Genomic DNA, 26,512 nt, shown 5'->3' on the forward strand with positions numbered 1-26,512 from the left:
AGGTGCACTCTGGGGCTGAAACAACGAATCTATTATGAAAAGAATCGATAACCATTTTCATAATTGATCGGCCAGTAACAAAATAAGGTTAAAGTTAATGAGTCTGATGATATTTAACAGATTGACCCTTTAATATTACATACACTATATCTCTCCTCTAATGATATATACACTATATCTCTCTCCTCTAATGGTATATACACTCTCTCCCCTCTAAAGGTTTATACAGTACATCTCTAATAGTATATGCAGTATATCTCTCCTCTAATAGTATATACACTTATGCAGTATATCTCTCCTCTAATAGTATATACACTAACTCTCCTCTAATAGTATATAGCCTATACTTGTATATACAGTATATCTCTCCTCTAATAGTATATATGGTACATCTCCTCTGATAGTATATACAGTACATCTCTTCTGTCATTCTCACAGTGGATTCGATATTTTGCTCCCTAACCATATTGTTGGTTATTTATATTTACCACTGCAGATAGAGATATTTAATAATAAATTGCCTTTTTTTAAACTTTACTAAATTATACACCACACTTTTTGTAAGGCTATTAATCGATTAATCAAAACAATAATCGGTCAGCTAATCTATTATGAAAATAATCGTTAGTTGCAGCCCTAGTGCACTCTATTGTTCTCTCCTAACCATCTGCTGAGAAAAAAATGGCTGAATCACAAACCACCAAGTGGATGTCTGGCCACATAGATGTAACAGGAACAAGAAACATCCACAGGAGATCTGATGGAGATGGCTGGCATGAGATGTCACCTTGGCAGGCGTAGCACAAACTTGGAGATAGGACCCAAAAAGATTTTAAAATCCATAGACCATGGAAGAAAAAAGAAAGAAGGGGGCAAACGATGGTGCAGGTCAAAATGGGTGGGTTTTATTGCTAAAACTGACATAACAAAAAATAGATATAAAACGTGATTGCAATTGAATAAAAAGCAGTATGGGGAATGGTTTACCTTGGATGACATGCTTCGTCTAAATAAGACTTCTACTGGGGCATCTACCTGTTCCCCCATACTGCACATATATTTATAAAGAATTAAATGAATCCATTAACCAATCAGCCAATTCCGCATGGCTCCAATGCCGGGATACCTGATTGGAAAGAAACCAATCACATGATTGACAAGGTTCTACCTCACAACCAAAGAACCTGTGGCACTAGAAAGCCTTCTGGGTGAGTAATCACTCCCAAAGTACACCCGGAAGTGATCCAACAGCGTCACATCACATGACATGTTGAAAAAAGCCTGCGAAACGGGGCAGAATAACCCTGTGATTCGCGTCAGCCACTCATGTGTAATCAGACCTCCCCACGTGATCCAAAAGCCCACGGATGACATGGAAAATGCCCGACATGCCAATAAAAGCGGCCCCAGGTCTGGAAAGCCCGACGGTCACCTAAAGGCAAACAAGGGGCTGCAGCACAGCTGACGTCACGCCCAACAAAGCCAGGCATAACCTCTGGCCTGTCGTAGGTCTAAGCGCCAGCACAAACACGCGGCCTCCACATGACCGGGACAGCGCCACTGACCACGCTAAAACGTGGTACCAGCGTCCCGCACCCACGTCTTGATGTCACACAACAAGCTAGGTAATGCTATCAGCACACTGGATGCCAAACAACAATACGGAAACAAACTGCTGCATCTAAACAAAGGGCATCTAGTAGCAGAAACATCGCACTCCCAATGAGGAAAGACTAAAAGGAGAACAAAATACTAAAAATACTCAACACATAGAAGAGGCCCTGGGTAAACACGCCGCCATAAATGGCAAAATAATCTTGTGCACAATCACGTGCTCACCGGCGACCCATAACGATGTGGGTACTAACAACATGATGTAAAAACAGAAAACATGGGGCCATGTATAAAACCCAATAGAACAAACAATAAAATGGCAGTCATAAACCCCCATAATAAACATCCATTAAATCAAACAAAACATGAAAACACCAATAATAAAACCCATAGTACATATAACATAAGCCTGAAACGTCCCTCATATTACAAAATGTGTATGACATAAAAGCTGGACAGGACTGAAGCAACCAAAGTGAAGAAAAATGAAACACTTATGTGGTAATGGCCTAGGCTGAATTGATGAATTAATATCCCACTCGACATTCAAACCGAACGGTGAGTAGGTACGAAGTTCATAAATCCAGTAAGTTTTGAGGCAGGCCCTGCATAAGCGGGATTACCCTCTCCAATGAGGAATTGTGTCCTCATGGGATCACGATCATGGTATTGCAAATAGTGGTGGGGAATGCTATGATTAGTTTTACCACTTTTGATATTATTGATGTGTTTGTTCACTCGAATTGAGAAAGTCCTGATCGTGCGTCCAATATATTGTTTCTTGCAAGGGCAAGTTAAAAGATAAACGATAAATTGGGTAGCACATGTAGTGAATCGCTGCATGGAATAAATACGCGAAGTGGCAGATGATTGGAACGTGTCACTCTTACAGAAAACCTCAGAGCTAGTGTACGCACAGGCCGTGTTGGGTAGTCGTATAGGTGTGGTGAATGAACATGCATCGTATGACGTATGGTATACGTGCGAGAAGATTGTGGACAACAATTAATTAACAAACGAAACCTCAGCCCGTATGGATCTGTAGACGTGACAGATCCTGACGTGTGAGCCCTAGCTACCTGACCCAAGTACAAACATGACACAGACACGATGGGACATGACAATCAACGAAGATGAAAGACTACCGGAGTGAACAACACCCTCTGAGAAACTCTGAGACTGAACACCAAGGCTGAAATACTATGACAGTCATGCTGGCAGCAACACAAAGATATCAATGCTAGAACAGAAACGCTACGACGGAAAACAAACACAACACGCCATGACGGAAAACAAACACAACACGCCATGACGGAAAACAAACACAACACGCCATGACAGAAAACACAACACAACACGCCATGACGGAAAACACAACACAACACGCCATGACGGAAAACACAACACAACACGCCATGACGGAAAACACAACACGCCATGACAGAAAAACACAACACGCCATGACAGAAAAACACAACACGCCATGACAGAAAACACAACACGCCATGACAGAAAACACAACACGCCATGACAGAAAACACAACACGCCATGACAGAAAACACAACACGCCATGACAGAAAACACAACACGCCATGACAGAAAACACAACACGCCATGACAGAAAACACAACACGCCATGACAGAAAACACAACACGCCATGACAGAAAACACAACACGCCATGACAGAAAACAGCCATGACAGGAAAACGCTGAAACTTCATGCTGATGTAGAAACTTAAATGACAAACACAATGACAGCAAAACCAAGACTGAAATGCTGAAGCATGAATGCAATGCCAGAAACCCTGGGGCAGAAACGCTATAACAGAAAAGCTGAGACAGCAACGCAACAGCAGAATCCTGGCCAGAAATGCAATGACCGAAAACACGCTGAGGCTGAACACTGAGGCCGAAATGCAAAGACAGAAATGCTGGGAAGCATGCTGGCAGACCATTGTGACAGAAAATCCAGGGGCAGAAACGCTGTGACAGAAAATCCAGGGGCAGAAACGCTGTGACAGAAAATCCAGGGGCAGAAACGCTGTGACAGAAAATCCACGCCATGACAGAGCGCCATGACAGAGCGCCATGACAGAGCGCCATGACAGAGCGCCATGACAGAGCGCCATGACAGAGCGCCATGACAGAGCGCCATGACAGAAAGCCGAACAGAACGCCACGACAAACTGCTGGCCAGAATGCTACAACTGAAAAACTGGACAGAAATGCTACGAAAAAAAAGCAAAAAATGCTTATGACCAAAAACGTTGGCTGTGATCAAAAACACCGACCAAAGAAAGCAAAATTGCCAGTAACCGCAGCAACCCTGGCAGACCTGTCACCTCATGACCGGCCGTTGTCAAGATTGCTGCAGAGATGTCAGAACCATGGGGAGGAAAGGAGCGACAGACGGGTGACCATTCATTCACCACCCCCCCCCCCCAGCACCGGCGGCCAGCCCTCCTAGTGGAGCCAGAGGAGAGGAGCAGGATGGGGAAAGATCACTGACCCCCCCACCAGGTGTGCTGCATATATGTGGGGATGGATGTGCCGATCCCCCCCCCCCCGAGAATCTGCGGGAGGACCCCAGATGCAGAAAGAGCATGGGGTGAGAGGAGCTGGTGGGCGGCTAACACCCCCCCCCCCCCACACACACACACACACACACTGGGAGAATCAGCGGGCAGAGCAATACCCATGTGAGAAGAGAAGGCGATCACCTCCCTCTCCCCCCACAGTGGAGCGATGTGCACATGGGGAGAGAGAGAGGAGCCGGCCGATCACCTCCCACCACACCGGGAGAATCGGCGGGCGGAGCGACATGCACATGGGGAGAGGCAGCCAATTCCCCCACCCCTCCCCCCACAGCGGGAGAAACGGCTGGCAGAGCACTGCCCATGTGAGAAGAGAAGGGGAGCCGGCGGTGGCCGGTCACTTCCCCCCTCCCCCCACACCGGGAGAATCGGCAGGCGGAGCCATGTGCACATGGGGAGAGAGGGGAGCAGGGCCGGCTGACCCTCCCTCCCCCCACAATGGGAGAAACACGGGGCTGCCACGTGGAGCCAAAGTACATGGGGAGAAGGCGGGCGGTGAGAGTATGAGGTGCCACATGAGGAGAACGCAGCCCGCTCCCCACCGGCATGAATGCCAGTAGAAGCAGGCGGCACGCTGGCGAGAGTAGTGGGGGAAGTGGGTGGTGGAGGATAGAAGGACAGCCCCCCCCATGAGTGCCGGGAGACGCAGCGGCTGCCTCCCCCCACGATGCTGGACACATGGGCTGCAAGGGGGACACACCAAACAGCCGGTGGAACCCAGGGATGACAGGGGGGGCCATTGCTAAGGCTGACCGCTGCTCTGCAAGGTAGCCAGGAGTGACAGCACCACCCAGAAATGCCGACAACACTGGCCCTGACAGAGGAGGAGGATTAAATAGCCCTCTCAGGCTCCTCCTACAAATACCTCCGGCCAGCCTTTCCACGTGTCCCTCTTACATCTGCCACTAATATTGTGCAAGCAAACGTTGCACTTATGGCAGGGAAAAGAACCTTTGCATTGGAAAAAGAGAGAAACCTTTTTCGGAGGGTCTATAACATTGGGTGCGATCTGACCCTGAATGGATCTGGCTCCCCTAAAAATTACACCAGCTCTTTCGGGGAGTACAGATCCCAAAACTCTGGAGGACTCTTTTGGAGGACTCCCCAATGTTTCTTAAGAATCCACTGGATCCGATCAATCTCGACATCAAGATCACTGGATACATAGCCCTTTTCCAAAAAAACGTTTCTTCAAAATGGCAGCCTGCGTGAAAATCTTCCGCCCTAGTACAATTCCTCCGCGGCACTGATTTAAGCCACTGTGAGTGGTGACAACTATCAATCGGAATGTAACCATTAAGGTCGGTAGGTTTGAAACAGGTGGTAAATACCAAAATAGTGGTCAACCACCTTGATCTCGAGGTCTAGAAAGTTGATCGAACTGGAACTAGCCTCATGGCTCAGACGTATGCCTCTGTCGTTGGAATTCAACAGAGACATGAAATCATCCAGAGATTCACGGTGTTACCCTTTCATAGGAGGAGGATGTCGTCTATGTGCCTGGCCCAAAGAACCAACTCTGGTCTCTTGAGAGCATAGACGACATCCTCCTCCCACTTGGTCAAAAACAAGTTGGCTAGACTGGGGGCAAATTTAGGCACCATTGCCACCCCACGCCTTTAAAATGAAAAGGGAGGAATTATCTTCTTTTAAGCCAAAAGCTTGATCAATCACTTGACGAATCCACCTAGAAATCGTAGATTCCGGTATTGCCTGTCCTCTTTAAGGACCGTCAGGCAACACAAACAAAAAACATCTGTTTTTATGCATCTGAGCGGTCACCTTTAAATACACCTTGAGCGCTCTCACCACATCAAGAGAATTTAGTGACCTTCCTTTCAGAGAACGAGGGTCTAAAAGAATAAAAATAAAAAATGAAGGCAGAACAATATCCTGGTTTAAAAATGAAAAAAAAAAACAAAAAACTGACACTACCTTCGGAAGCACATTAGGATGAGACTGCAATACAAACATATCCTGTCTCTTTAGAAGAAAGAGCAGCCAACCCTGATATTCTTCTTGCAGAAGATATGGCAACCAGGAAAATGGATGTTCCTCGTCAAGACAACCAATGGAAAAATCCTGTATTGGCTCAAAAAGGCTGTTTTTGTAAAGCCAAACAGGACTAATTTTAAGTCCCAAGGATTCAGGGGTGACTCAATTGGAGGATTAATCCATGTTTCCCCCTGAATAAAAATACAAACCCCATCTGTAGGAATTCAAGGATCCTACCTAGGACATATTTCCTCGGGTGCCAACCCCTGGAATCACACGGAGACATATGCCTTCCAGACTCATTAGTATGACACTGGAGGCCGGCTTCCTAGCATAACCAAAGTAGAAACTACTGAAGCTGACAGCACGCAGTCTTATTTTAGAATGTCGGTCTCAATAGCCAAATCGTTAAATTTAGCGTTGTAAGGAAGGATAGAATACCAGACCTTGCGAAAGAAGGTCTGGCCACAGTGGTAGGGACCAAGGGTCCCCACCATCTTTATGATCTCGGCAAACCAAGATCTCCTGGACCACAAGATTCGCCTCCTTCCCTTCTTGCTTGATCCTGCAAAGAAGGCGCAGAAGCAGAACAGGATGGAAAGCATAGATCAGTGAAAACTGATCCCATGGAAATACCAAGGCATCTGTTTCGTATGCCATCGGATCCCGGACGCCAATAGACCCACGTCATGAACTCTCCATCCTTGGCATATTGACAGAACGATGACGGGGTGAAGGTACCATTCTCCTGGAAACAATAGTTAGCGACTCATAGTCCACCTGCCAATTCTCCATTCCTGGAATGAAATTTCTGATAGACAAGGAATGTTGCTTTCTGCCCAAGACAGAAAAGAAATTCACCTTCATCCTTCTGGGCCGCACGACTTCTCATGCCCCCTTGGCGACTGATATAAGCCAGAGCTGTGACACTGTCGGATTGAGCCTATGGCACCTGGTATTCCCAGGCGGTATCCCATCCAGGTATTAACCAGGCCCGACCCTGCTTAGCCTCTGAGATTGGGTGCTTTCAGGGTGATGTGGCCGTAGGCTGGATCCCGACAGGACAAATTTTGTAGTCTGAGCATCCAGGCCTCCTGATCTGGACCATTTCCCTTGGACAGACGCTTCTTCCAGGACTGCTCCCCAGCCAAAAGGGCTGGCATCTGTTACCACTTTCCAGGTAAGTGGTAGAAAGGATCTTCCCTTTTGAAGATTTTTGGATATCGACCATCAATTGAGGCTCTGATGCACTTTAGCGGATAAACGCAACGGGAAGTCCAGAGTTTGGAACTTCTTGTTCCAAGTTGACAGGATACTGTTTTGCAGCAGTTTTGAATGGAACTGCGCATGAAGGAACGACCTTGAAGAAGCCACCATCTTTCCCAATAAACACATGCAAAGATAAATCGAAGGATTCTTCTCTGTTTTGACCCACCGAATCAGTTCCTTTAAGGAACCGATTCTTTCCTGGGGTACAAAATACCCTTTAGTGGACTGTAACGAGGAGACGGAAACTCTTGGAACTCCAGTTTGGAGCCATTCGTCTTCCTGTCAGATCCATGAGAACTGCAGAAGAATTCTCCCTTATTGAGCTAGCGGGGAGTCTCCTGATAAGGAGGCTTCAAGTATCTTGTAGGTTTTCCTCCAAGACCTTTTTGTTACTAGGGTTAACTGAGGATTACCTACTGAACCTGATGGCGGAAGCCATGGTGACTGCCTGGAGGCTGATGCTCCTGGCACTTAAATGGAAAAAAGGGGGTACTTTTCCCACTAGAATTTCTTTGGATAAATTATCCAAGCATCCTCAAATAGCTGTTCCACTGCAAAAGGAAGACTAGGCAGGAGTTTCTGCATAGTGAAAGGAAGTTTATCCTCCGCTGATGTGTGTTCCTGCACTCATGCGTTTAGCAAGAATGTACACAGAACCGTGTATAGCACCTGGTATTCCCTGGCAGTCTCCTATACAGGTACAAACTGCCATAGGCATCTCAGCAGTTGTGCGTTTGGCTAGTTTATAAGCCAGCACCTGCAAGAGGACCTTGTGGATGTTCTACAAAAGAAACTCACAAGCAATTTTTGCAAGCATAAAGCTGCCAGAATTCTGGGCCTGCTGAGCAGGATACCTAGAACACCTGTTAAACTGGCCTCAACGATTAAGCAATTACTGTCAGCCAGGCTGCTCAATCTGACAGAGAAAAAAAAAAAGTGTTTTTTATTGTTATTTTTAACATGAATTCCAACTTTATTCGTTGGATGCCTAAGCAATTGAGCATTGTCTGCAAAATAAGAGCTCTTATTAACAGAGGATATACTGCGTTAATTGCTAGTAATTTCCTTCACCATAGGATAAAGTGTAAACTTTTAGAAGGAAAAAACAACATTTATCTGGGAGATGATCTCAGATACAAAAGAGGCTTTTCCGACAATAACTGGACAGGAAAAAGCATGCACAGTTTGAGTAGGCTTTAGCGAACCTAAACACTCAGTTAAGGGAGCATAAACGTGGAGTGGACCATTCAGCAAGACATTGAAACCAGCTGGTTCACCCACATTTGACACCTCAGAAGAGTCATCAGCCTCACCACGGTCCCCTGAGGGGATTCATCTTCTCCCTCCCCTAGTTCCCCAGTTTAAAGGGTCCTGGGCAATGAACGAGAACCCGTGTGATTAAAAGTCGCTAAAGTTTTTTATTTTTTTTTAAACCCATCAAGGCTGAGGGAAAAAAGAACCCCTTTGGTAAAATAGACAGGGGCTGCAGTGTTGAAAACAATTGCAAACATTCCATACCCCTGATGCTCACTCTAACCAGTCACTCCTCAGGGGAGGATGCCATCTTAGAGATGAGTAGGCTTACCAGAGCTAGAGGGGGACTCCTCTAGCTCTATTTCTGGGGTGTTGTAACCCCCCGTTTCACCTTAACCCGATGCACAAAGCAGAGGTACCATCAGAAGAAATCGCATGCACTGCTTGAGCAATAGTTCAGCTTCAACACCACTATTAAGGTTTAGCCTGATGCAGCAGTAAATGTGTCAGAGGAAAAAACCTGTCACCAAAATCTTAAAATGCCACCTTACTCTTTTGTTCCTCCATAGGTTTTTACAAAATGGAGGTTCTTTAAAAACAACATATCAAAATCAAATAAATGGTGATGCGCTACCTTAAGAATACTAAATTAATCTAAAGTGCTTAGTGTTTGCTATTAATTAAATAATAACCCCTTAATAGGTTATACCTAGGGTAACCAAATTACATACAAAAACAATAGTGTAACCCGGCTATTATAACCATAAATAAAGCAATAAGTGAATAAAGTGTCAAGTGCTGGAATAGAACATAAAATATATAAGCAATATTAAAGTGTCCAGTGCTTCATAAGTTCAAAGTCGCATATGTGAAACCCAAGCCAGTGAGATCATACAGTGCAAACAGACTCTTTCCTCAGTAAAAGTTAGCACAATAAAATAAACAACTATATCAATAATGACACACGTGAACAGGGCTGGTGCAAGGATCGTTGACACCCTAGGCGAAAACCTAATTTTGCCGCCCCCCCCCCCCCCCCCCCGGCTGCGCCCATGACTCCACCTTACCCTGCCCTTGCTACACATGACCTATCTGACCCCTACACTGACCCCCTGACACAAACTAATCCACCTGACTCCTACTTCCTGCACTACTCACATCACACTGACCCCTACACTGACCCACCTGATAATTACACCGACCCACCTGGCACCTACACTGCCAATTACACTGACCATCACGCTGCCAATTACACTGACCATCACGCTGACACCTACACTGACCATCACGCTGACACCTACACTGACCAGCACGCTGACACCTACACTGACCATCACGCTGACACCTACACTGACCATCACGCTGACACCTACACTGACCATCACGCTGACACCTACACTGACCATCACGCTGACACCTACACTGACCATCACGCTGACACCTACACTGACCATCACGCTGACACCTACACTGACCATCACGCTGACACCTACCCTGAAAACACCTACCCTGAAAACACCTACCCTGAAAACACCAACACTGAAAACACCAACACTGAAAACACCTACACTGAAAACACCTACACTGAAAACACATACACTGAAAACACATACACTGAAAACACATACACTGAAAACACATACACTGAAAACACATACACTGACACATACAATGGCACTGACGCATACACTGACACGACGCATACACTGACACGACACATTACACTGACACATACACTGACACGACACATCACACTGGCATGACACATCACACTGGCATGACACATCACACTGGCATGACACATCACACTGGCATGACACATCACACTGGCATGACACATCACACTGGCATGACACATACACTGACACATCACACTGGCATGACACATCACACTGGCATGACACATACACTGACACATCACACTGGCATGACACATACACAGACACATCACACTGGCATGACACATACACAGACACATCACACTGACATGACACATACACAGACACATCACACTGGCATGACACATACACAGACACATCACACTGACATGACACATACACAGACACATCACACTGACATGACACAGACACATCACACTGACGTGACACAGACACATCACACTGACGTGACACAGACACAGACACATCACACTGGCATGACACATACACAGACACATCACACTGACATGACACAGACACAGACACATCACACTGGCATGACACATACACAGACACATCACACTGGCATGACACATACACAGACACATCACACTGACATGACACATACACAGACACACCACACTGGCATGACACATACACAGACACATCACACTGGCATGACACATACACAGACACATCACACTGACATGACACAGACACAGACACATCACACTGGCATGACACAGACACAGACACATCACACTGGCATGACACATACACAGACACATCACATTGACATGACACATACACTGACACATTACACTGACATGACACATACACAGACACATCACACTGACATGACACATACACTGACACGACACATCACACTGACATGACACATACACAGACACATCACACTGACATGACACATACACTGACACATCACACTGACATGACACATACACTGACACGACACATACACTGACACATCACACTGGCATGACACATACACTGACATGACACATACACAGACACACCACACTGGCATGACACATACACAGACACATCACACTGACATGACACATACACTGACACATTACACTGACATGACACATACACTGACACGACACATACACTGACACATCACACTGGCATGACACATACACTGACATGACACATACACAGACACACCACACTGGCATGACACATACACAGACACATCACACTGACATGACACATACACTGACACATCACACTGACATGACACATACACTGACACATTACACTGACATGACACATACACAGACACATTACACTGACATGACACATACACAGACACATTACACTGACATGACACATACACTGACACATTACACTGACATGACACATACACAGACACATCACACTGACATGACACATACACTGACACATCACACTGGCATGACACATACACTGACATGACACATACACAGACACATTACACTGACATGACACATACACTGACACATTACACTGACATGACACATACACTGACACATTACACTGACATGACACATACACTGACACGACACATACACTGACACATTACACTGACATGACACATACACTGACACATTACACTGACATGACACATACACTGACACATTACACTGACATGACACATACACTGACACATCACACTGGCATGACACATACACTGACACATCACACTGACATGACACATACACTGACACATCACACTGACATGACACATACACAGACACATCACACTGACATGACACATACACTGACACATTACACTGACATGACACATACACAGACACGACACATACACTGACACATCACACTGGCATGACACATACACTGACATGACACATACACAGACACACCACACTGGCATGACACATACACAGACACATCACACTGACATGACACATACACTGACACATCACACTGGCATGACACATACACTGACATGACACATACACAGACACATTACACTGACATGACACATACACTGACACATTACACTGACATGACACATACACTGACACGACACATACACTGACACATTACACTGACATGACACATACACTGACACATTACACTGACATGACACATACACTGACACATTACACTGACATGACACATACACTGACACATCACACTGGCATGACACATACACTGACACATCACACTGGCATGACACATACACAGACACATCACACTGGCATGACACATACACAGACACATCACACTGACATGACACATACACAGACACATCACACTGGCATGACACATACACAGACACATCACACTGACATGACACATACACAGACACATCACACTGACATGACACAGACACATCACACTGACGTGACACAGACACATCACACTGACGTGACACAGACACAGACACATCACACTGGCATGACACATACACAGACACATCACACTGACATGACACAGACACAGACACATCACACTGGCATGACACATACACAGACACATCACACTGGCATGACACATACACAGACACATCACACTGACATGACACATACACAGACACACCACACTGGCATGACACATACACAGACACATCACACTGGCATGACACATACACAGACACATCACACTGACATGACACAGACACAGACACATCACACTGGCATGACACAGACACAGACACATCACACTGGCATGACACATACACAGACACATCACATTGACATGACACATACACTGACACATTACACTGACATGACACATACACAGACACATCACACTGACATGACACATACACTGACACGACACATCACACTGACATGACACATACACAGACACATCACACTGACATGACACATACACTGACACATCACACTGACATGACACATACACTGACACGACACATACACTGACACATCACACTGGCATGACACATACACTGACATGACACATACACAGACACACCACACTGGCATGACACATACACAGACACATCACACTGACATGACACATACACTGACACATTACACTGACATGACACATACACTGACACGACACATACACTGACACATCACACTGGCATGACACATACACTGACATGACACATACACAGACACACCACACTGGCATGACACATACACAGACACATCACACTGACATGACACATACACTGACACATCACACTGACATGACACATACACTGACACATTACACTGACATGACACATACACAGACACATTACACTGACATGACACATACACAGACACATTACACTGACATGACACATACACTGACACATTACACTGACATGACACATACACAGACACATCACACTGACATGACACATACACTGACACATCACACTGGCATGACACATACACTGACATGACACATACACAGACACATTACACTGACATGACACATACACTGACACATTACACTGACATGACACATACACTGACACATTACACTGACATGACACATACACTGACACGACACATACACTGACACATTACACTGACATGACACATACACTGACACATTACACTGACATGACACATACACTGACACATTACACTGACATGACACATACACTGACACATCACACTGGCATGACACATACACTGACACATCACACTGACATGACACATACACTGACACATCACACTGACATGACACATACACAGACACATCACACTGACATGACACATACACTGACACATTACACTGACATGACACATACACAGACACGACACATACACTGACACATCACACTGGCATGACACATACACTGACATGACACATACACAGACACACCACACTGGCATGACACATACACAGACACATCACACTGACATGACACATACACTGACACATCACACTGGCATGACACATACACTGACATGACACATACACAGACACATTACACTGACATGACACATACACTGACACATTACACTGACATGACACATACACTGACACGACACATACACTGACACATTACACTGACATGACACATACACTGACACATTACACTGACATGACACATACACTGACACATTACACTGACATGACACATACACTGACACATCACACTGGCATGACACATACACTGACACATCACACTGGCATGACACATACACTGACACATCACACTGACATGACACATACACAGACACATCACACTGACATGACACATACACTGACACATTACACTGACATGACACATACACAGACACATCACACTGGCATGACACATACACTGACACATTACACTGACATGACACATACACTGACACATTACACTGACATGACACATACACTGACACATTACACTGACACGACACATACACTGACACATTACACTGACACGACACATACACTGACACATCACACTGGCATGACACATACACTGACATGACACATACACAGACACACCACACTGGCATGACACATACACAGACACATCACACTGACATGACACATACACTGACACATCACACTGGCATGACACATACACTGACATGACACATACACAGACACATCACACTGACATGACACATACACTGACACATTACACTGACATGACACATACACTGACACGACACATACACTGACACGACACATACACTGACACATCACACTGGCATGACACATACACTGACATGACACATACACAGACACACCACACTGGCATGACACATACACAGACACATCACACTGACATGACACATACACTGACACATCACACTGGCATGACACATACACTGACATGACACATACACAGACACATCACACTGACATGACACATACACTGACACATTACACTGACATGACACATACACTGACACGACACATACACTGACACATCACACTGGCATGACACATACACTGACATGACACATACACAGACACACCACACTGGCATGACACATACACAGACACATCACACTGACATGACACATACACTGACACATCACACTGGCATGACACATACACTGACATGACACATACACAGACACATTACACTGACATGACACATACACTGACACATTACACTGACATGACACATACACTGACACGACACATACACTGACACGACACATACACTGACACGACACATACACTGACACATTACACTGACATGACACATACACTGACACATTACACTGACATGACACATACACTGACACATCACACTGGCATGACACATACACAGACACATCACACTGACATGACACATACACAGACACATCACACTGACATGACACATACACAGACACATCACACTGGCATGACACATACACTGACACATTACACTGACATGACACATACACAGACACATCACACTGGCATGACACATACACTGACACATCACACTAGCATGACACATACACAGACACATCACACTGACATGACACATACACTGACACATTACACTGACATGACACATACACTGACACGACACATACACTGACACATTACACTGGCATGACACATACACTGACACATCACACTGGCATGACACATACACTGACACATCACACTAGCATGACACATACACAGACACATCACACTGACATGACACAGACACATCACACTGACATGACACATACACAGACACATCACACTGACATGACACATACACTGACACATTACACTGACATGACACATACACTGACACGACACATACACCGACACATCACACTGGCATGACACATACACTGACACATTACACTGACATGACACATACACAGACACACCACACTGACATGACACTGACACACATCACACTGATCTACCTGACTCCTACTTCCTGCATTACTCACACACAAACCCCCTCCATACAGCTCAATGGATCCATCCTCCTCCTTACCTCTGCTCTTTGATGCTGCCTTCAGCGACCATCATCCGGGCCTCTGCGACTCCTCCGCACTGCCAGCGCCATCCATCCGCTCCGCCGGGGCCACACCAGCGCCATCCATCCGCTCCGCCTCCATCATATCCCCGCCGGGACCAGGCCAGCGCAGTCAACCGCGCTCCATGATGTCCCCGCCGGGCAGGAGGTCAGCTGACCGACCTCTCGAAGCTCCCATCTCCGCCGAGCCCCGCCCCTCCGCTGCACTCACACAGACACACAGCGCCGCTCCAGAGGGACAGGCTGGAGCAAAGGAGTCCCGGAGCGGCGCTGTAAGAGGAGTACAGTGGGGCGCTCAGCGGGAAACATGGGGGATTGGTGGCGCCGGTGGAACACCACAGGGGGGGCGAGAGAGCAGAAGAGGAGCTCACACTGGGCAGAGGCCGTAGTTGCGCCCTAGGTGGTAGTGCGCCCTAGGCGGCTGCCTACTTCGCCTAGTGGTAGCGCCGGCCCTGCACGTGAATCACACAGTGCAGCTGCAGCAAACAAACAAAATAAATAGCAGAGTCTCTATATAAAAAGATAAAGTGACACGTGTTTCATAAGGTGCTTCTCCAAGTAGAGGGTGCCAGAAAAACCAGTGTGTACAAACTCTTGTGCCTCATCAGTGTTCAACACACATCAGGTGGAGGGGCGCCTTACCTTACTGCTGTAAGGTAAACAGCAGGCAAAAAAAATTTTTTCCCAAACAATCCAGGCGGTGTATCCCTACTCCCGGAACATAAATACTGTCCCCACTTCAGTTGTTGAAATAACAGGGTCTCATAGGGAAAAGGAAAGGTAGGCTCCAATGGTGAAGTATGTATACACTTATTAATAAAACCAAAAAAATGGAGAGGTACTCACAAACATAAGACAGATAGTTCACATATCAAAGCACAGCCAAGCGTTCCGTTCGTATCTTGGACGTCACTTCCGGTGTCCTAATTCCTCCTATTCTGACGCGTATTGTCACGTGTCTTCATCAGGGCATGGGATATAGGTGTACTGAAGTGTCTTTTATATTGGCATATATGGCGGCCATTATTCCGAAGCCTCCCATAGGATAACATTATCGCGGCCATTTTCTAGAGGATCAGGCTACAAACGCGGCCATTTTCCATATGCCCAGTTGTCGGCCATTTTCCCGAAGCACTCCCATAGCTCAAAGACGGATGGTGCATTCCCCGGAGTCATACATGGATAGACAACCATGCAGACTGTTTTTAGGCTACGGTTTTACTGTCTGCCCAAACAAACATACACTTTTCTTCTCCAATACATCCATTTAAAAAAATCTTGTTCTTAATAAAATTTATTGAAACTATAGCGAAAAAAAGGACATTAAGGGGAAGGGAGAGGGAAACAAAACCCCCGGGCTCTGTCCAACGCAGAACATGTAGCGAGCATAAGCTGCTCATAATACGCTATATATCAAAGCAGCCCGGGAAAGACAACTATACAAATAGTTATAAACAATAAGATATGATGGACAGAGTATGGTCCCCGTTTTGGGGGCATACTTCCTACATATTTGGCATCAATCAAACGGACTGACACGCAGTTCCCCATTGTAGCCAATATAGGGAAGTCCAATTTAAAAAAAATACCTAAAAATTTTTATAAAAAATATTCAACAAGTTAATTAAAAAATCTAAAAACTACACCAAAATTAAAATTAAACTAAGCTACCCAAAGATAAATTGGAGACGGACACCGGAAATGATGTCCAAGAGCCCAGTAAATTTCACAGGTCAATAAACAATTATATTAAATATACATAATTAAGCTAGATTTAAATACCCCCCGACTCCTATTCAAGAAGAAAAAAATCATTATTAAAGCTAAAAATCACTAATAAAACAATTTACATCAAAGTCTATATTTGTTATATTCTTAACCACTTGCAGACCGGACCATTTTGCTGGTCAAAGACCAGACCACTTTTTGCGATTCGGCACTGCGTCGCTTTAACTGACAGTTGCGCGGTCGTGCGACGTGGCTCCCAAACAAAATTGTCGTCCTTTTTCCCCCCACAAATAGAGCTTTCTTTTGGTGATATTTGATCACCCCTGCGGTTTTTATTTTTTGCACTATAAACAAAAATAGAGCGACAATTTTGAAAAAAAACACATTATTTTTTACTTTTTGTTATAATAAATATCCCCCAAAAATATATAAAAAAAAACATTTTTTTCCCTCAGTTTAGGCCGATACGTATTCTTCTACATATTTTTGGTAAAAAAAAAAAATCGCAATAAGCGATTGATTGGTTTGCGCAAAAGTTATAGCGTTTACAAAATAGGGATAGTTTTATAGCATTTTTATTAATTTTTTATTATTTTTTTTTTACTAGTAATGGCGGCGATCAGCGATTTTTATTGTGACTGGGACATTGTGGGGGACCCATCGGACATTTTTGGGACCATTGTCATTTATACAGTAATCACTGCTATATAAATGCAGTGATTCCTGTGTAAATGACACTGGCAGTGAAGGGGTTAACCAGTGGGTGGCAGTGTAGGGGTTAAGTGTTCCTAGGGGTGTGTTACTAACTGTGGGGGGGTTGGGCTTTCATTTAGTGAACACTGATCTCTGCTCCAATCACATGGAGCAGAGATCAGCGTCACTAGTTGCTAGGCAGAATGGAGAAATGTCGTTTACACAGCATTTCCTCCATTCGGCCGCTCCGTGAGACGATCGCGGGGATGCCCACGGCGATCGAGTCCGCGGGTCCCGCGACTGGACTCACGGGGGTCCCGACCAGCGTGGGAGCGTGCCGGCGTGCTCCCGATGGCAGGGCAGCATTGAATATTGGACGTACCTGTACGCCAATATGCCTGCCCGTGCCATTCTGTCGACGTACATCGTCGTGCGCTGGTCGGGAAGTGGTTAATATCTAAATTTTAATTGGCTTTATTATATTTTATTTAGAATATGGATTCTCCATTGTGTGAAAGGAAAACTTTGAATCAATTAATTCTATGTTATGACTTGCGATAATTGAAAAAGTAAACATTTAAAACCGGTCAGGATTTTGATAAATATTGTATATCTTATATATGCTTTTTAGAGATCTATGTATGTAAGTGATATTTTGCTTAGAGTCTGAAGTTTTCCCTTCCCCCCCACTTCCTGCCATCTCATTAGAATGTGGAGCCGTGTTAAATGTTAACAGATGGTAGGTTGCTATAGTAACCACTCTTTAGCCCAAACCCTTGGGAAGGAGGGTCTTTCTTTTGGCGCGAAATTAGAAGTTTGGTTGATATAATCAAAAGACGGAAGTCCTACATCTCAGCAAGGAACTCCTGCAGCTTTGAAAGAAACATCTAGAAAGACATCTCAGCACGCACACAGATTTTTAAGCCTACAAAGGGTTATTCCGCCATTTTAGATACTTAGTACATTTTAGTACAATAGACCACATGGACAAACTTACAATAGACCACATGGACAAACTTGATATCTTTCATAAGAAACATTTTTAAAGATACTAATGATCATTGTACTATTTTTGTAAGTATTCTTTTCTATTTTAATGTGTACAATAAATACACATATTTGATTTACGCTGACTCAGAACTAATTAAGGAAATTTGTCTCACAATCTCAATCGGTCTCACCAAATATAAGATATATATAAGACATTTGCGAATATTTTTACATTGGCTCAGCCATCCAGTCAATCATAAGTCGGAAGTTTTTTTTTTTCAACTTTCATCCTTTGATCAGAGGGGAAAGAAGTGATGAACAGAAATTAACTTTGCAAAGATTGAAAAGAACCTAGAAGAAAATTATGATATTGATTATGAAAGACCGGAGAATTTCAGATATACAGAAGTCTTGACAGATTTGAATTTCGAGTACAGCGGCGACACTGACAAGTTTTATATTGGGTGAGTAGAAAAGTAATATGGACTTTGTAGATGTTTTAGCTGATGAAAGTACATTAGAATTTAAAGGTTTATCGAAACAGGTCTCTGATGCCGTTTTATGGAAATCAATGTATAATCAATGCTTTCAGGCAAATGCTGACATTGAGAAGGATAGATTCTCATTAGTTAAAACAAAGAAAAAAATTACGTAATGTAATGAAGCTAGTAAAAATTTATAATACAATGGCATTAGATATGCCAGGAAAACAAAGTCAAAATGTAACTGAAAATACACATGAAAATGTATTTTTTGAACCTACCGTATATACTCGAGTATAAGCCGAGATTTTCAGCCTCTTTTTTGAGGCTGAAAGTGCCCCCCTCGGCTTATACTCGAGTCATCGCTGTCTGCCCGCTCGAACAGCGTGTCGAGCAGACAGACAGCGGCCATTCTATTCAAAAGCCGTGCCTCCGGCTCCGCCTTCGCCTGTGATAGGCGGAACACTGAATTTCCCAGCAGCCTGTGTTCCGCCTATCACGGACATCGTATCATCCTCGTACTACGGACGAGGATGATACGACGTCTGTGATAGGCGGAACACAGGCTGCTGGGAAATTCAGTGTTCCGCCTATCACAGGCGAAGGCGGCGGCGCAGCTTTTGAATTTTACAATGGCCGCCGACGAAGAGGGCACGGGACGGGACGGGACGGGGGCAAGGCAAGGCAAGGCACGACACGGCACGGGACGGAGGCAAGGAGGCAAGGTAAATCCCCCCTTCCTTGTGTGCTGTGTGTTTTTCAGTCCTTTGCTCACAAAGAAATGATCTTTTCAGAACAAGCCAGAGAGTTTCAGAGGAACATTAATAATTCATATGCCTACAGAATGCGGCTGCTTGCTCTTATCAGCAGATAATTCTGGCCAGAACAATCCCTGATTACATGTGTTTATTGTGCCCTCGAATGCCTTCCATAACCCTGTGTACATAAAGATTCATTATTCTTCACCGGCACTATGGCTCACCCTATAGGGCATCATAACACCATAAAGAAAGTAGGATCATCCCAAATAGGGATCTGTAGTCCCTTTAAAGCCCAACTCCATGAAACAAATTGCTGGTTATTAGGAGGCTCGGGACAAAGGTAGGCTGGACACACACACACACACACACACACACACACACATACACACACACACATACACACACACACACACATACACACACACACACACACGGATGGATGGAGACACACACAGGGATGGATGGATGGATGGAGACACACACACACAGGGATGGATGGATGGATGGATGGAGACACACACACACAGGGATGGATGGATGGATGGAGACACACACACACAGGGATGGATGGATGGATGGACACACACACACACAGGGATGGATGGACGGACACACAGGGATGGACGGACACACAGGGATGGACGGACACACAGGGATGGACGGACACACAGGGATGGACGGACACACACACAGGGATGGACAGGCATGTCTCACCCTCGGCTTATACACGAGTCAATAAGTTTGCCAGTTTTTTTGGGGGTAAATTGGGGGCCTCGGCTTATATTCGGGTCGGCCTATACTCGAGTATATACGGTAGTTGTTCAAGTTGTGAAACTTTTTGTATGTATATTGAGCATTTAGAGAATGCAATAGAAATTGCAGCAACACAGGAGAAGAAATACAGGTCCTTCTCAAAAAATTAGCATATTGTGATAAAGTTCATTATTTTCTGTAATGTACTGATAAACATTAGACTTTCATATATTTTAGATTCATTACACACAACTGAAGTAGTTCAAGCCTTTTCTTGTTTTAATATTGATGATTTTGGCATACAGCTCATGAAAACCCCAAATTCCTATCTCAAAAAATTAGCATATCATGAAAAGGTTCTCTAAACAAGCTATTAACCTAATCATCTGAATCAACTAATTAACTCTAAACAGCTGCAAAAGATTCCTGAGGATTTATAAAACTCCCAGCCTGGTTCATTACTCAAAACTGCAATCATGGGTAAGACTGCCGACCTGACTGCTGTCCAGAAGGCCATCATTGACACCCTCAAGCAAGAGGGTAAGACACAGAAAGAAATTTCTGAACGAATAGGCTGTTCCCAGAGTGCTGTATCAAGGCACCTCAGTGGGAAGTCTGTGGGAAGGAAAAAGTGTGGCAGAAAACGCACAACGAGAAGAGGTGACCGGACCCTGAAGAAGATTGTGGAGAAGGACCGATTCCATACCTTGGAGGACCTGCGGAAGCAGTGGACTGAGTCTGGAGTAGAAACATCCAGAGCCACCGTGAACAGGCGTGTGCAGGAAATTGGCTACAGGTGCCGCATTCCCCAGGTCAAGCCACTTTTGAACCAGAAACAGCGGCAGAAGCACCTGACCTGGGCTACAGAGAAGCAGCACTGGACTGTTACTCAGTGGTCCAAAATACTTTTTTCGGATGAAAGCAAATTTTGCATGTCATTCGGAAATCAAGGTGCCAGAGTCTGGAGGAAGACTGGGGAGAGGGAAATGCCAAAATGCCTGAGGTCCAGTGTCAAGTACCCACAGTCAGTGATGGTCTGGGGTGCCATGTCAGCTGCTGGTGTTGGTCCTCTGTGTTTTATCAAGGGCAGGGTCAATGCAGCTAGCTATCAGGAGATTTTGGAGGACTTCATGCTTCCATCTGCTGAAAAGCTTTATGGAGATGAAGATTTCATTTTTTAGCACGACCTGGCACCTGCTCACAGTGCCAAAACCACTGGTAAATGGTTTACTGACCATGGTATTACTGTGCTCAATTGGCCTGCCAACTCTCCTGACCTGAACCCCATAGAGAATCTGTGGGATATTGGGAAGAGAAAGTTGAGAGACGCAAGACCCAACACTCTGGATGAGCTTAAGGCCGCTATCGAAGCATCGAAAACTACCCAAAAACTCATCATTCCTTTTCCAAGTTAACAATGAATTTTGAGGTAAAGATATTTTTGTATCACATATCAAATGCAAATTATCTTTATCTTCCATAATTTTCAAAGATTGTGGGAAAATATTAATTTAAACTGCTAATATAATGGGTCCATCTATTTTACATCTTCAAAATATTACTCTTGATTTGATAAGTGAATAACATTCTCATATAGCCAGAGCATGCTTAGAGATTCAGACGGAATATTCCATTAATTTTAAAATAATTGCGCAAGCATTTCAGAGTGGAATAACTCCTCTTGCCATTTTACAGTATTTGCCCAAAGAATATTTACAGTGGTGTGAAAAAGTGTTTGCCCCCTTCCTCATTTCCTGTTCCTTTGCATGTTTGTCACACTTAAGTGTTTCGGAACATCAAACCAATTTAAACAATAGTCAAGGACAACACAAGTAAACACAAAATGCAATTTGTAAATGAAGGTGTTTATTATTAAAGGTGAAAAAAAATCCAAACCATCATGGCCCTGTGTGAAAAAGTGATTGCCCCCCTTGTTAAAACATACTATAACTGTGGTTGTCCACACCTGAGTTCAATTTCTCTAGCCACACCCAGGCCTGATTATTGCCACACCTGTTCACAATCAAGGCATCACTTAAATAGGAGCTGCTTGACACAGTAAGGTCCACCAGAAGATCCTTAAAAGCTACACATCATGCCGAGACCCAACGAAATTCAGGAACAATTGAGAAAGAAAGTAATTGAGATCTATCAGTCTGGAAAGGGTTATGAAGCCATTTCCAAAGCTTTGGGAATCCAGCGAACCACAGTGAGAGCCATTATCCACAAATGGCGAAGACATGGAACAGTGGTGAACCTTCCCAGGAGTGGCCGGCCGCCCAAAATTACCCCAAGAGCGCAGCGACGACTCATCCAAGAGGTCACAAAAGACCCCACAACAACGTCCAAGGAACTGCAGGCCTCACTTGCCTCAGTTAAGGTCAGCGTTCATGCCTCCACCATCAGGAAAAGACTGGGCAAAAATGGCCTGCATGGCAGAGTTCCAAGGAGAAAACCACTGCTGAGCAAAAAGAACATCAAAGCTCGTCTCAATTTCTCCACAACACATCTTGATGATCCCCAAGACTTTTGGGACAACATTCTGTGGACCGATGAGACAAAAGTGGAACTCTTTGGAAGGTGTGTGTCCAAGTATATCTGGCGTAGAAGGAACACTGCATTTCATAAAAAGAACATTATACCAACAGTAAAATATGGTGGTGGTAGTGTGATGGTCTGGGGCTGTTTTGCTGCTTCAGGACCTGGAAGACTTGCCGTGATAAAAGGAACTATGAATTCTGCTGTCTACCAAGAGATCCTGAAGGAGAATGTCCGACCATCTGTTCGTGTACTCAAGCTGAAACGAACTTGGGTTCTGCAGCAGGACAATGATCCTAAACACACCAGCAAGTCCACCACCGAATGGCTGAAGAAAAACAAAATGAAGACTTTGGAGTGGCCTAGCCAAAGTCCTGACCTGAATCCTATTGAGATGTTGTGGTATGACCTTAAAAAGGCCGTTCATGCTCGAAAACCCTCTAATGTAACTGAATTAGGACAATTCTGCAAAGATGAGTGGGCCAAAATTCCTCCAGGACGCTGTAAAAGCCTCATTGCACGTTATCGCAAACGCTTGGTTGCAGTTGTTGCTGCTAAGGGTGGCCCAACCAGTTATTAGGTTTAGGGGGCAATCACTTTTTCACACAGGGCCATGATGGTTTGGATTTTTTTTCACCTTTAATAATAAACACCTTCATTTACAAATTGCATTTTGTGTTTACTTGTGTTGTCCTTGACTATTGTTTAAATTGGTTTAATGTTCCGAAACACTTAAGTGTGACAAACGTGCAAAGGAACAGGAAATGAGGAAGGGGGCAAACACTTTTTCACACCACTGTATATGCGATCAATCATACAGGTTTATGGGTAAATAAATGGATAGGATGCAAGCAGGACATATGTTATAGTTCTTCTATGATTCCAATAGCCGGAAAAGAACAAATTTTGGTTCCAATCACTGTTTTGGGATTACCTGTCAGCAATACACAATTATTATACTATAAATTACAGTATACAGATTTTGTATGCAACAATGAAAATTCTGAATTAGAACAATTAGATTTGTCATGTTTACAATTCCAGTCTAAAATTATGTTTACCTAATCAAGATAAAAGTATATTTCATTCTTGTTATCATAATCACACATTATGTTCAGCAAGAATTGAAAATGTTGGAATAATTTCTGAATTAATTACTCGTGTAGATAAAAAGAAGGTTTGTTTTCAGATTATGTCAGATACAGAAAGGGTTAAAACTTTTTTCTCTTGTACAAATACAGAAAACCTAAATCAAGGGTTGTATTGTATAGAAGGAGACATTGTTGCAATAAGTATTAATGGGTTGAGAACAAATTTAACAAATATGTTTATGAAAAATATTAGCGCTCTTCCTACACAGTATAATATTTCCCAAATAGATGAATTTCCATGGGAAAAATGGGCAAATAGAATTCAAAAGGATCAAGGTTTATTAATAGCTTTGGCTAAGGAATTGCAGAATGCAGAAGTATTGTTTAAACATGAACAAGGTAATTTGCAAGAAATATCGCATCAATGGTCAGAATTTTCAGGAAGTAATTGGTGGAAAAAATTTAGTAATAGTGTATCCATTTGGGGAAAAACTTTGATAACTTCAGCAGCAGGAAATATTTTATCACATCCTATTGTAATTATTTTTATTATTATGTTATTTCTTATATTCCAGTTATGTTTGATGTTTAGAATGAAAAAGTTATATTATCGAATTAGAAGTGATATTAAGAAAGGAGATGATTTGTTGCAAAATAAGTTAAGGAAAATGGGTTTTAGAGGTACGAATTCAAATTGTACATGACAGAACATTTGGAGTTATTGAATCAAAGTTTGTTTGAATGAGACATGAATGTTGAATGGATTTTATAATCTGAAAAATATGATTAGTATTCATATTTCAGAGGGGAATGTTATATTCTTAATATCTAAATTTTAATTGGCTTTATTATATTTTATTTAGAATATGGATTCTCCATTGTGTGAAAGGAAAACTTTGAATCAATTAATTCTATGTTATGACTTGCGATAATTGAAAAAGTAAACATTTAAAACCTGTCAGGATTTTCATAAATATTGTATATCTTATATATGCTTTTTCGAGATCTATGTATGTAAGTGATATTTTGCTTAGAGTCTGAAGTTTTCCCTTCCCCCCCCCCCCACTTCCTGCCATTTCATTAGAATGTGGAGCCGCGTTAAATGTTAACAGATGGTAGGTTGCTATAGTAACCACTCTTTAGCCCATACCCTTGGGATGGAGGGTC

The 26,512-nt window shown here is 43.8% G+C and overlaps 1 pseudogene; it reads right to left on the minus strand.

Annotated features, from left to right (window-relative positions):
- Positions 1–7,145: 7,145 nt before the first annotated feature.
- On the minus strand, positions 7,146–7,254 carry LOC143949812 (5S ribosomal RNA; annotated as a pseudogene).
- Positions 7,255–26,512: the final 19,258 nt, after the last annotated feature.

This window comes from Lithobates pipiens, unplaced genomic scaffold (assembly GCF_037356315.1).
Source record: "Lithobates pipiens isolate NorthernLeopardFrog02 unplaced genomic scaffold, aLitPip1_a1.2 Scaffold_30, whole genome shotgun sequence".
Taxonomy (NCBI): Eukaryota; Metazoa; Chordata; class Amphibia; order Anura; family Ranidae; genus Lithobates; species Lithobates pipiens.